We start from the raw sequence: 15,033 nt of genomic DNA on the forward strand, positions 1-15,033 counted from the left end.
GGACCAGAGACAGAACATTACCGTGGACCAGAGACAGAACATTACCGTGGACCAGAGACAGAACATTACCGTGAAACCTAAACAGAACATTATCGTGGACCAGAAACGGAACATTATCGTGGACCAGAAACAAAACATTACCGTGAAACCGAACATTATCGTGGACCAGAGATTGAACATTACCGTGGACCAGAGACAGAACATTACCGTGTACCAGAGATCGAACATTACCGTGGACCAGAGACAGAACATTACCGTGGACCAGAGACAGAACATTACCGTGGACCAGAGACAGAACATTACAGTGGACCAGAGACCGAACTTTACCTTGAAACCGAACATTACCGTGGACCAGAAACAGAACATTACCATGGACCAGGGACAGAACATTACCGTGAAACAGAACATTATCATGGACCAGAAACGGAACATTACCGTGAAACAGAAACAGAACATTATCGTGGACCAGAAACGGAACATTACCGTGAAACCGAAACAGAACATTATCGTGGACCAGAGACGGAACATTACCGTGAAACCGAAAATTATCGTGGACCAGAGATCGAACATTACCGTGGACCAGAGACAGAACATTACCGTGGACCAGAAACGGAACATTACCGTGAAACCGAAACAGAACATTACCGTGGACCAGAGACGGAACATTACCGTGAAACCGAACATTATCGTGGACCAGAGATCGAACATTACCGTGGACCAGAGACAGAACATTACCGTGGACCAGAGACAGAACATTACCGTGGACCAGAGACAGAACATTACCGTGGACAAGAGACAGAACATTACTGTTGACCAGAGACCGAACTTTACCTTGAAACCGAACATTACCGTGGACCAGAAACGGAACATTACCATGAAACCGAAACAGAACATTATCGTGGACCAGAGACGGAACATTACCGTGAAACCGAACATTATCGTGGACCAGAGATCGAACATTACCGTGGACCAGAGACAGAACAGTACCGTGAACCAGAGACAGAACATTACCGTGGACCAGAGACAGAACATTACCGTGGACCAGAGACAGAACATTACTGTGGACCAGAGACCGAACTTTACCTTGAAACCGAACGTTACCGTGGAACAGAGACAGAACATTACCATGAAACAGAACATTATCATGGACCAAAAACGGAACATTACCATGAAACAGAACATTATCATGGACCAAAAACGGAACATTACCGTGAAACAGAAACACAACATTATCGTGGACCAGGGAAGGAACATTACCGTGGACCAGACGGAACATTACCGTGAAACCGAAACAGAATATTATCGTGAACCAGAAACGGAACATTACCGTGAAACCAAAACAGAACATTATCGTGGACCAGAGACGGAACATTACCGTGAAACCGAACATTATCGTGGACCAGAGATCGAACATTACCGTGGACCAGAGACAGAACATTACCGTGGACCAGAGACAGAACATTACCGTGGACCAGAGACAGAACATTACCGTGGACCAGAGACAGAACATTACCGTGGACCAGAGACAGAACATTACCATGGACCAGAGACAGAACATTGACGTGAAAAAGAACATTATCATGGACCAGAAACTGAACATTACCGTGAAACAGAAACACAACATTTTCGTGGACCAGAGACGGAACATTACCGTGGACCAGAGACGGAACATTACCGTGAAACCGAACATTATCGTGGACCAGAGATCGAACATTACCATGGACCAGAGACAGAACATTACCGTGAAAAAGAACATTATCATGGACCAGAAACGGAACATTATCGTGGACCAGAGACAGAACATTATCGTGGACCAGAGACGGAACATTATCGTGGACTAGAGACGGAACATTATCGTGGACCAGAGACAGAACATTACCGTGAAACCTAAACAGAACATTATCGTGGACCAGAAACGGAACATTATCTTGGACCAGAAACGGAACATTATCGTGGACCAGAAACAAAACATTACCGTGAAACCGAACATTATCGTGGACCAGAGATCGAACCATACCGTGGACCAGAGACAGAACATTATCGTGGACTAGAAACGGAACATTACCGTGAAACCGAAACAGAACATTATCGTGGACCAGAAACGGAACATTACCGTGGACCAGAGACAAACATTACCTTGAAACCAAAACAGAACATTATCGTGGACCAGAAAGGGAACATTATCGTGGACCAGAGACAGAACATTACTGTGGACCAGAGACCGAAGTTTACCTTGAAACCGAACATTACCGTGGACCAGAAACGGAAAAATTACCGTTAAACCGAAACAGAACATTATCGTGGACCAGAGACGGAATATTACCGTTAAACCGAACACTATCGTGGACCAGAGATCGAACATTACCGTGGACCAGAAACCGAACGTTACCGTGGATACAGAGACAGAACATTACCATGAAACAGAACATTATCATGGACCAAAAACGGAACATTACCGTGAAACAGAAACACAACTTTATCGTGGACCAGAGATGGAACATTACCGTGGACCAGAGACGGAACATTACCGTGAAACCGAAACAGAATATTATAGTGGACCAGAAACGGAACATTACCGTGAAACCGAAACAGAACATTATCGTGGACCAGAGACGGAACATTACCGTGAAACCGAACATTATCGTGGACCAGAGATCGAATATTACCGTGGACCAGAGACAGAACATTACCGTGGACCAGAGACAGAACATTACCGTGGACCAGAGACAGAACATTACCGTGGACCTGAGACAGAACATTACCGTGGACAAGAGACAGAACATTACCGTGGACCAGAGACAGAACATTACTGTGGACCAGAGACCGAACTTTACCTTGAAACCGAACATTACCGTGGACCAGAGACAGAACATTACCATGGACCAGAAACGGAACATTACCGTGAAACAGAAACACAACATTTTCGTGGACCAGAGATCGAACATTACCGTGGACCAGAAACCGAACGTTACCGTGGATACAGAGACAGAACATTACCATGAAACAGAACATTATCATGGACCAAAAACGGAACATTACCGTGAAACAGAAACACAACATTATCGTGGACCAGAGAAGGAACATTACCGTGAAACCGAACATTATCGTGGACCAGAGATCGAACATTACCGTGGACCAGAGACAGAACATTACCGTGGACCAGAGACAGAACATTACCGTGGACCAGAGACAGAACATTACCGTGGACCAGAGACAGAACATTACCGTGGACCAGAGACAGAACATTACCATGGACCAGAGACAGAACATTGACGTGAAAAAGAACATTATCATGGACCAGAAACTGAACATTACCGTGAAACAGAAACACAACATTTTCGTGGACCAGAGACGGAACATTACCGTGGACCAGAGACGGAACATTACCGTGGACCAGAGACAGAACATTACCGTGGACCAGAGACAGAACATTACCGTGGACCAGAGACAGAACATTACCGTGGACCTGAGACAGAACATTACCGTGGACAAGAGACAGAACATTACCGTGGACCAGAGACAGAACATTACTGTGGACCAGAGACCGAACTTTACCTTGAAACCGAACATTACCGTGGACCAGAGACAGAACATTACCATGGACCAGAAACGGAACATTACCGTGAAACAGAAACACAACATTTTCGTGGACCAGAGATCGAACATTACCGTGGACCAGAAACCGAACATTACCGTGGATACAGAGACAGAACATTACCATGAAACAGAACATTATCATGGACCAAAAACGGAACATTACCGTGAAACAGAAACACAACATTATCGTGGACCAGAGAAGGAACATTACCGTGGACCAGAGACGGAACATTACCGTGAAACCGAAACAGAATATTATCGTGGACCAGAAACGGAACATTACCGTGAAACCGAAACAGAACATTATCGTGGACCAGAGACGGAACATTACCGTGAAACCGAACATTATCGTGGACCAGAGATCGAACATTACCGTGGACCAGAGACAGAAAATTACCTTGGACCAGAGACAGAACATTACCGTGGACCAGAGACAGAACATGACCGTGGACCAGAGACAGAACATTACCGTGGACCAGAGACAGAACATTACCGTGGACCAGAGACAGAACATTACTGTGGACCAGAGACCGAACTTTACCTTGAAACCGAACATTACCGTGGACCAGAGACAGAACATTACCATGGACCAGAGACAGAACATTACCGTGAAAAAGAACATTATCATGGACCAGAAACGGAACATTATCGTGGACCAGAGACAGAACATTATCGTGGACCAGAGACGGAACATTATCGTGGACCAGAGACGGAACATTATCGTGGACCAGAGACAGAACATTACCGTGAAACCTAAACAGAACATTATCGTGGACCAGAAACGGAACATTATCTTGGACCAGAAACGGAACATTATCGTGGACCAGAAACTTAACATTACCGTGAAACCGAACATTATCGTGGACCAGAGATCAAACCATACCGTGGACCAGAGACAGAACATTATCGTGGACTAGAAACGGAACATTACCGTGAAACCGAAACAGAACATTATCGTGGACCAGAAACGGAACATTACCGTGGACCAGAGACAAACATTACCTTGAAACCAAAACAGAACATTATCGTGGACCAGAAAAGGAACATTATCGTGGACCAGAGACAGAACATTACTGTGGACCAGAGACCGAACTTTACCTTGAAACCGAACATTATCGTGGACCAGAAAGGGAACATTATCGTGGACCAGAGACAGAACATTACTGTGGACCAGAGACCGAAGTTTACCTTGAAACCGAACATTACCGTGGACCAGAAACGGAAAAATTACCGTTAAACCGAAACAGAACATTATCGTGGACCAGAGACGGAATATTACCGTTAAACCGAACACTATCGTGGACCAGAGATCGAACATTACCGTGGACCAGAAACCGAACGTTACCGTGGATACAGAGACAGAACATTACCATGAAACAGAACATTATCATGGACCAAAAACGGAACATTACCGTGAAACAGAAACACAACTTTATCGTGGACCAGAGAAGGAACATTACCGTGGACCAGAGACGGAACATTACCGTGAAACCGAAACAGAATATTATAGTGGACCAGAAACGGAACATTACCGTGAAACCGAAACAGAACATTATCGTGGACCAGAGACGGAACATTACCGTGAAACCGAACATTATCGTGGACCAAAGATCGAATATTACCGTGGACCAGAGACAGAACATTACCGTGGACCAGAGACAGAACATTACCGTGGACCAGAGACAGAACATTACCGTGGACCTGAGACAGAACATTACCGTGGACAAGAGACAGAACATTACCGTGGACCAGAGACAGAACATTACTGTGGACCAGAGACCGAACTTTACCTTGAAACCGAACATTACCGTGGACCAGAGACAGAACATTACCATGGACCAGAAACGGAACATTACCGTGAAACAGAAACACAACATTTTCGTGGACCAGAGATCGAACATTACCGTGGACCAGAAACCGAACGTTACCGTGGATACAGAGACAGAACATTACCATGAAACAGAACATTATCATGGACCAAAAACGGAACATTACCGTGAAACAGAAACACAACATTATCGTGGACCAGAGAAGGAACATTACCGTGAAACCGAACATTATCGTGGACCAGAGATCGAACATTACCGTGGACCAGAGACAGAACATTACCGTGGACCAGAGACAGAACATTACCGTGGACCAGAGACAGAACATTACCGTGGACCAGAGACAGAACATTACCGTGGACCAGAGACAGAACATTACCATGGACCAGAGACAGAACATTGACGTGAAAAAGAACATTATCATGGACCAGAAACTGAACATTACCGTGAAACAGAAACACAACATTTTCGTGGACCAGAGACGGAACATTACCGTGGACCAGAGACGGAACATTACCGTGAAACCGAACATTATCGTGGACCAGAGATCGAACATTACCATGGACCAGAGACAGAACATTACCGTGAAAAAGAACATTATCATGGACCAGAAACGGAACATTATCGTGGACCAGAGACAGAACATTATCGTGGACCAGAGACGGAACATTATCGTGGACTAGAGACGGAACATTATCGTGGACCAGAGACAGAACATTACCGTGAAACCTAAACAGAACATTATCGTGGACCAGAAACGGAACATTATCTTGGACCAGAAACGGAACATTATCGTGGACCAGAAACAAAACATTACCGTGAAACCGAACATTATCGTGGACCAGAGATCGAACCATACCGTGGACCAGAGACAGAACATTATCGTGGACTAGAAACGGAACATTACCGTGAAACCGAAACAGAACATTATCGTGGACCAGAAACGGAACATTACCGTGGACCAGAGACAAACATTACCTTGAAACCAAAACAGAACATTATCGTGGACCAGAAAGGGAACATTATCGTGGACCAGAGACAGAACATTACTGTGGACCAGAGACCGAAGTTTACCTTGAAACCGAACATTACCGTGGACCAGAAACGGAAAAATTACCGTTAAACCGAAACAGAACATTATCGTGGACCAGAGACGGAATATTACCGTTAAACCGAACACTATCGTGGACCAGAGATCGAACATTACCGTGGACCAGAAACCGAACGTTACCGTGGATACAGAGACAGAACATTACCATGAAACAGAACATTATCATGGACCAAAAACGGAACATTACCGTGAAACAGAAACACAACTTTATCGTGGACCAGAGAAGGAACATTACCGTGGACCAGAGACGGAACATTACCGTGAAACCGAAACAGAATATTATAGTGGACCAGAAACGGAACATTACCGTGAAACCGAAACAGAACATTATCGTGGACCAGAGACGGAACATTACCGTGAAACCGAACATTATCGTGGACCAGAGATCGAATATTACCGTGGACCAGAGACAGAACATTACCGTGGACCAGAGACAGAACATTACCGTGGACCAGAGACAGAACATTACCGTGGACCTGAGACAGAACATTACCGTGGACAAGAGACAGAACATTACCGTGGACCAGAGACCGAACTTTACCTTGAAACCGAACATTACCGTGGACCAGAGACAGAACATTACCATGGACCAGAAACGGAACATTACCGTGAAACAGAAACACAACATTTTCGTGGACCAGAGATCGAACATTACCGTGGACCAGAAACCGAACATTACCGTGGATACAGAGACAGAACATTACCATGAAACAGAACATTATCATGGACCAAAAACGGAACATTACCGTGAAACAGAAACACAACATTATCGTGGACCAGAGAAGGAACATTACCGTGGACCAGAGACGGAACATTACCGTGAAACCGAAACAGAATATTATCGTGGACCAGAAACGGAACATTACCGTGAAACCGAAACAGAACATTATCGTGGACCAGAGACGGAACATTACCGTGAAACCGAACATTATCGTGGACCAGAGATCGAACATTACCGTGGACCAGAGACAGAAAATTACCTTGGACCAGAGACAGAACATTACCGTGGACCAGAGACAGAACATGACCGTGGACCAGAGACAGAACATTACCGTGGACCAGAGACAGAACATTACCGTGGACCAGAGACAGAACATTACTGTGGACCAGAGACCGAACTTTACCTTGAAACCGAACATTACCGTGGACCAGAGACAGAACATTACCATGGACCAGAGACAGAACATTACCGTGAAAAAGAACATTATCATGGACCAGAAACGGAACATTATCGTGGACCAGAGACAGAACATTATCGTGGACCAGAGACGGAACATTATCGTGGACCAGAGACGGAACATTATCGTGGACCAGAGACAGAACATTACCGTGAAACCTAAACAGAACATTATCGTGGACCAGAAACGGAACATTATCTTGGACCAGAAACGGAACATTATCGTGGACCAGAAACTTAACATTACCGTGAAACCGAACATTATCGTGGACCAGAGATCGAACCATACCGTGGACCAGAGACAGAACATTATCGTGGACTAGAAACGGAACATTACCGTGAAACCGAAACAGAACATTATCGTGGACCAGAGACAGAACATTACCGTGTACCAGAGATCGAACATTACCGTGGACCAGAGACAGAACATTACCGTGGACCAGAGACAGAACATTACCGTGGACCAGAGACAGAACATTACAGTGGACCAGAGACCGAACTTTACCTTGAAACCGAACATTACCGTGGACCAGAAACAGAACATTACCATGGACCAGGGACAGAACATTACCGTGAAACAGAACATTATCATGGACCAGAAACGGAACATTACCGTGAAACAGAAACAGAACATTATCGTGGACTAGAAACGGAACATTACCGTGAAACCGAAACAGAACATTATCGTGGACCAGAGACGGAACATTACCGTGAAACCGAAAATTATCGTGGACCAGAGATCGAACATTACCGTGGACCAGAGACAGAACATTACCGTGGACCAGAAACGGAACATTACCGTGAAACCGAAACAGAACATTACCGTGGACCAGAGACGGAACATTACCGTGAAACCGAACATTATCGTGGACCAGAGATCGAACATTACCGTGGACCAGAGACAGAACATTACCGTGGACCAGAGACAGAACATTACCGTGGACCAGAGACAGAACATTACCGTGGACAAGAGACAGAACATTACTGTTGACCAGAGACCGAACTTTACCTTGAAACCGAACATTACCGTGGACCAGAAACGGAACATTACCATGAAACCGAAACAGAACATTATCGTGGACCAGAGACGGAACATTACCGTGGACCAGAGACAGAACATTACCGTGGACCAGAGACAGAACATTACCGTGGACCAGAGACAGAACATTACCGTGGACCAGAGACAGAACATTACTGTGGACCAGAGACAGAACATTACCATGGACCAGAGACAGAACATTACCGTAAAAAAGAACATTATCATGGACCAGAAACGGAACATTACCGTGAAACAGAAACACAACATTTTCGTGGACCAGAGACGGAACATTACCGTGGACCAGAGACGGAACATTACCGTGAAACCGAACATTATCGTGGACCAGAGATCGAACATTACCATGGACCAGAGACAGAACATTACCGTGAAAAAGAACATTATCATGGACTAGAAACGGAACATTATCGTGGACCAGAGACATAACATTATCGTGGACCAGAGACGGAACATTATCGTGGACCAGAGACGGAACATTATCGTGGACCAGAGACAGAACATTACCGTGAAACCTAAACAGAACATTATCGTGGACCAGAAACGGAACATTATCGTGGACCAGAAACAAAACATTACCGTGAAACCGAACATTATCGTGGACCAGAGATCGAACCATACCGTGGACCAGAGACAGAACATTATCGTGGACTAGAAACGGAACATTACCGTGACACCGAATCAGAACATTATCGTGGACCAGAAACGGAACATTACCGTGGACCAGAGACAAACATTACCTTGAAACCAAAACAGAACATTATCGTTGACCAGAAAGGGAACATTATGGTGGACCAGAGACAGAACATTACCGTGGACCAGAGACAGAACATTACCGTGGACCAGAGACAGAACATTACCGTGGACCAGAGACAGAACATTACCGTGGACAAGAGACAAAACATTACTGTGGACCAGAGACCGAACTTTACCTTGAAACCGAAAATTACCGTGGACCAGAAACGGAACATTACCGTTAAACCGAAACAGAACATTATCGTGGACCAGAGACGGAACATTACCGTGAAACCGAACACTATCGTGGACCAGAGATCGAACATTACCGTGGACCAGAAACCGAACACTATCGTGGACCAGAGATCGAACATTACCGTGGACCAGAAACCGAACGTTACCGTGGATACAGAGACAGAACATTACCATGGACCAGAGACAGAACATTACCGTGAAACCGAAACAGAACATTATCGTGTACCAGAAACGGAACATTACCGTGAAACAGAAACACAAAATCATCGTGGACCAGAAACGGAACATTATCGTGAAACAGAAACATAACATTATCGTGGACCAAAGACGGTCCATTATCGTGGACCAGAGACGGAACATTACCGTGAAACCGAACATTATCGTGAACCAGACACAGAACATTACCGTGGACCAGAAACAGAACATTACCGTGAAACTGAACATTATCGTGGACCAGAGATCGAACATTACCGTGGACCAGAGACAGAACATTACCATGGACCAGGGACAGAACATTACCGTGGACCAGAGACAGAACATTACCGTGGACCAGAGACAGAACATTACCGTGGACCAGAGACAGAACATTACTGTGGACCAGAGACAGAACATTACCATGGACCAGAGACAGAACATTACTGTGAAAAAGAACATTATCATGGACCAGAAACGGAACATTACCGTGAAACAGAAACACAACATTTTCGTGGACCAGAGACGGAACATTACCGTGGACCAGAGACGGAACATTACCGTGAAACCGAACATTATCGTGGACCAGAGATCAAACATTACCGTGGACCAGAGACAGAACATTACCGTGGACCAGAGATAGAACATTACCATGGACCAGAGACAGAACATTACAGTGGACCAGAGACAGAACATTACTTTGGACCAGAGACCGAACTTTACCTTGAAACCGAACTATACCGTGGACCAGAGACAGAACATTACCATGGACCAGGGACAGAACATTACCGTGAAACAGAACATTATCATGGACCAGAAACGGAACATTACCGTGAAACAGAAACAGAACATTATCGTGGACTAGAAACGGAACATTATCGTGGACCAGAGACAGAACATTACCGTGAAACCGAAACAGAACATTATCGTGGACCAGAAACGGAACATTATCGTGGACCAGAGAAAGAACATTATCGTGGACCAGAGACGGAACATTATCGTGGACAAGAGATGGAACATTATTGTGGACCAGAGACCGAACATTACCGTGAAACCTAAACAGAACATTATCGTGGACCAGAAACGGAACATTATCGTGGACCAGAAACAAAACATTACCGTGAAACCGAACATTATCGTGGACCAGAGATCGAACATTACCGTGGACCAGAGACAGAACATTACCGTGTACCAGAGATCGAACATTACCGTGGACCAGAGATCGAACATTACCGTGGACCAGAGACAGAACATTACCGTGTACCAGAGATCGAACATTACCGTGGACCAGAGACAGAACATTACCGTGGACCAGAGACAGAACATTACCGTGGACCAGAGACAGAACATTACCGTGGACCAGAGACAGAACATTACTGTGGACGAGAGACCGAACTTTACCTTGAAACCGAACATTACCGTGGACCAGAAACAGAACATTACCATGGACCAGGGACAGAACATTACCGTGAAACAGAACATTATCATGGACCAGAAAAGGAACATTACCGTGAAACAGAAACAGAACATTATCGTGGACTAGATACGGAACATTACCGTGAAACCGAAACAGAACATTATCGTGGACCAGAGACGGAACATTACCGTGAAACCGAAAATTATCGTGGACCAGAGATCGAACATTACCGTGGACCAGAGACAGAACATTACCGTGGACCAGAAACGGAACATTACCGTGAAACCGAAACAGAACATTACCGTGGACCAGAGACGGAACATTACCATGAAACCGAACATTATCGTGGACCAGAGATCGAACATTACCGTGGACCAGAGACAGAACATTACTGTGGACCAGAGACAGAACATTACCGTGGACCAGAGACAGAACATTACCGTGGACCAGAGACGGAACATTATCGTGGACAAGAGATGGAACATTATTGTGGACCAGAGACAGAACATTACCGTGAAACCTAAACAGAACATTATCGTGGACCAGAAACGGAACATTATCGTGGACCAGAAACAAAACATTACCGTGAAACCGAACATTATCGTGGACCAGAGATCGAACATTACCGTGGACCAGAGACAGAACATTACCGTGTACCAGAGATCGAACATTACCGTGGACCAGAGACAGAACATTACCGTGGACCAGAGACAGAACATTACCGTAGACCAGAGACAGAACATTACTGTGGACCAGAGACCGAACTTTACCTTGAAACCGAACATTACCGTGGACCAGAAACAGAACATTACCATGGACCAGGGACAGAACATTACCGTGAAACAGAACATTATCATGGACCAGAAACGGAACATTACCGTGAAACAGAAACAGAACATTATCGTGGACTAGAAACGGAACATTACCGTGAAACCGAAACAGAACATTATCGTGGACCAGAGACGGAACATTACCGTGAAACCGAACATTATCGTGGACCAGAGATCGAACATTACCGTGGACCAGAGACAGAACATTACCGTGGACCAGAGACAGAACATTACCGTGGACCAGAGACAGAACATTACCGTGGACAAGAGACAGAACATTACTGTTGACCAGAGACCGAACTTTACCTTGAAACCGAACATTACCGTGGACCAGAAACGGAACATTACCATGAAACCGAAACAGAACATTATCGTGGACCAGAGACGGAACATTACCGTGAAACCGAACATTATCGTGGACCAGAGATCGAACATTACCGTGGACCAGAGACAGAACAGTACCGTGAACCAGAGACAGAACATTACCGTGGACCAGAGACAGAACATTACCGTGGACCAGAGACAGAACATTACTGTGGACCAGAGACCGAACTTTACCTTGAAACCGAACGTTACCGTGGACCAGAGACAAAACATTACCATGAAACAGAACATTATCATGGACCAAAAACGGAACATTACCATGAAACAGAACATTATCATGGACCAAAAACGGAACATTACCGTGAAACAGAAACACAACATTATCGTGGACCAGGGAAGGAACATTACCGTGGACCAGACGGAACATTACCGTGAAACCGAAACAGAATATTATCGTGAACCAGAAACGGAACATTACCGTGAAACCGAAACAGAACATTATCGTGGACCAGAGACGGAACATTACCGTGAAACCGAACATTATCGTGGACCAGAGATCGAACATTACCGTGGACCAGAGACAGAACATTACCGTGTACCAGAGACAGAACATTACCGTGGACCAGAGACAGAACATTACCGTGGACCAGAGACAGAACATTACCGTGGACCAGAGACAGAACATTACTGTGGACCAGAGACAGAACATTACCATGGACCAGAGACAGAACATTGACGTGAAAAAGAACATTATCATGGACCAGAAACGGAACATTACCGTGAAACAGAAACACAACATTTTCGTGGACCAGAGACGGAACATTACCGTGAAACCGAACATTATCGTGGACCAGAGATCGAACATTACCATGGACCAGAGACAGAACATTACCGTGAAAAAGAACATTATCATGGACCAGAAACGGAACATTATCGTGGACCAGAGACAGAACATTATCGTGGACCAGAGACGGAACATTACCGTGAAACCGAAACAGAATATTATCGTGGACCAGAAACGGAACATTACCGTGAAACCGAAACAGAATATTATCGTGGACCAGAGACGGAACATTATCGTGAAACCGAACATTATCGTGGACAGGAAATCGAACATTATCGTGGACCAGAGACAGAACATTATCGTGGACCAGAGACGGAACATTACCGTGGACCAGAGACAGAACATTACCGTGGACCAGAGACAGAACATTACTGTGGACCAGAGACCGAACTTTACCTTGAAACCGAACGTTACCGTGGACCAGAGACTGGACATTACCATGGACCAGAGACAGAACATTACCATGAAACAGAACATTATCATGGACCAGAAACGGAACATTACCGTGAAACAGAAACACAACATTATCGTGGACCAGAGAAGGAACATTACCGTGGACCAGAGACGGAACATTACCGTGAAACCGAAACAGAATATTATCGTGGACCAGAAACGGAACATTACCGTGAAACCGAAACAGAATATTATCGTGGACCAGAGACGGAACATTATCGTGAAACCGAACATTATCGTGGACCAGAGATCGAACATTATCGTGGACCAGAGACGGAACATTAGCGTGAAACCGAAACAGAACATTATTGTGGACCTGAAACGGAACATTATTGTGGACCAGAGACAGAACATTATCGTGGACCAGAGACGGAATATTATCGTGGACCAGAGACGGAACATTATCGTGGACCAGAGACAGAACATTACCGTGAAACCTAAACAGAACATTATCGTGGACCAGAAACGGAACATTATCGTGGACCAGAAACAAAACATTACCGTGAAACCGAACATTATCGTGGACCAGAGATCGAACATTACCGTGGACCAGAGACAGAACATTACCGTGGACCAGAGATAGAACATTACCGTGGACCAGAGACAGAACATTACCGTGGACCAGAGACAGAACATTACTGTGGACCAGAGACCGAACTTTACCTTGAAACCGAACATTACCGTGGACCAGAGACAGAACATTACCATGGACCAGGGACAGAACATTACCGTAAAACAGAACATTATCATGGACCAGAAACGGAACATTACCGTGAAACAGAAAAAGAACATTATCGTGGACTAGAAACGGAACATTACCGTGTAACCGAAACAGAACATTACCGTGGACCAGAGACAGAACATTACCGTGAAACCGAAACAGAACATTATCGTGGACCAGAGATCGAACATTACCGTGGACCAGAAACAGAACATTACCGTGGACCAGAGACAGAACATTACCGTGAAACCGAACATTATCGTGGACCAGAGACTGGACATTACCATGGACCAGAGACAGAACATTATCGTGGACCAGAAACGGAACATTACCGTGGACCAGAGACAGAACATTACCGTGGACCATAGACAGAAAATTACCGTGGACCAGAGACAGAACATTACCGTGGACCAGAGACAGAACATTACTGTGGACCAGAGACAGAACTTTACCTTGAAACCGAACGTTACCGTGGACCAGAGACTGGACATTACCAT

Source organism: Leuresthes tenuis, unplaced genomic scaffold, assembly GCF_036924035.1.
Source record: "Leuresthes tenuis unplaced genomic scaffold, fLeuTen1.0.hap1 SCAF_23, whole genome shotgun sequence".
In the NCBI taxonomy this organism is placed as follows: Eukaryota; Metazoa; Chordata; class Actinopteri; order Atheriniformes; family Atherinopsidae; genus Leuresthes; species Leuresthes tenuis.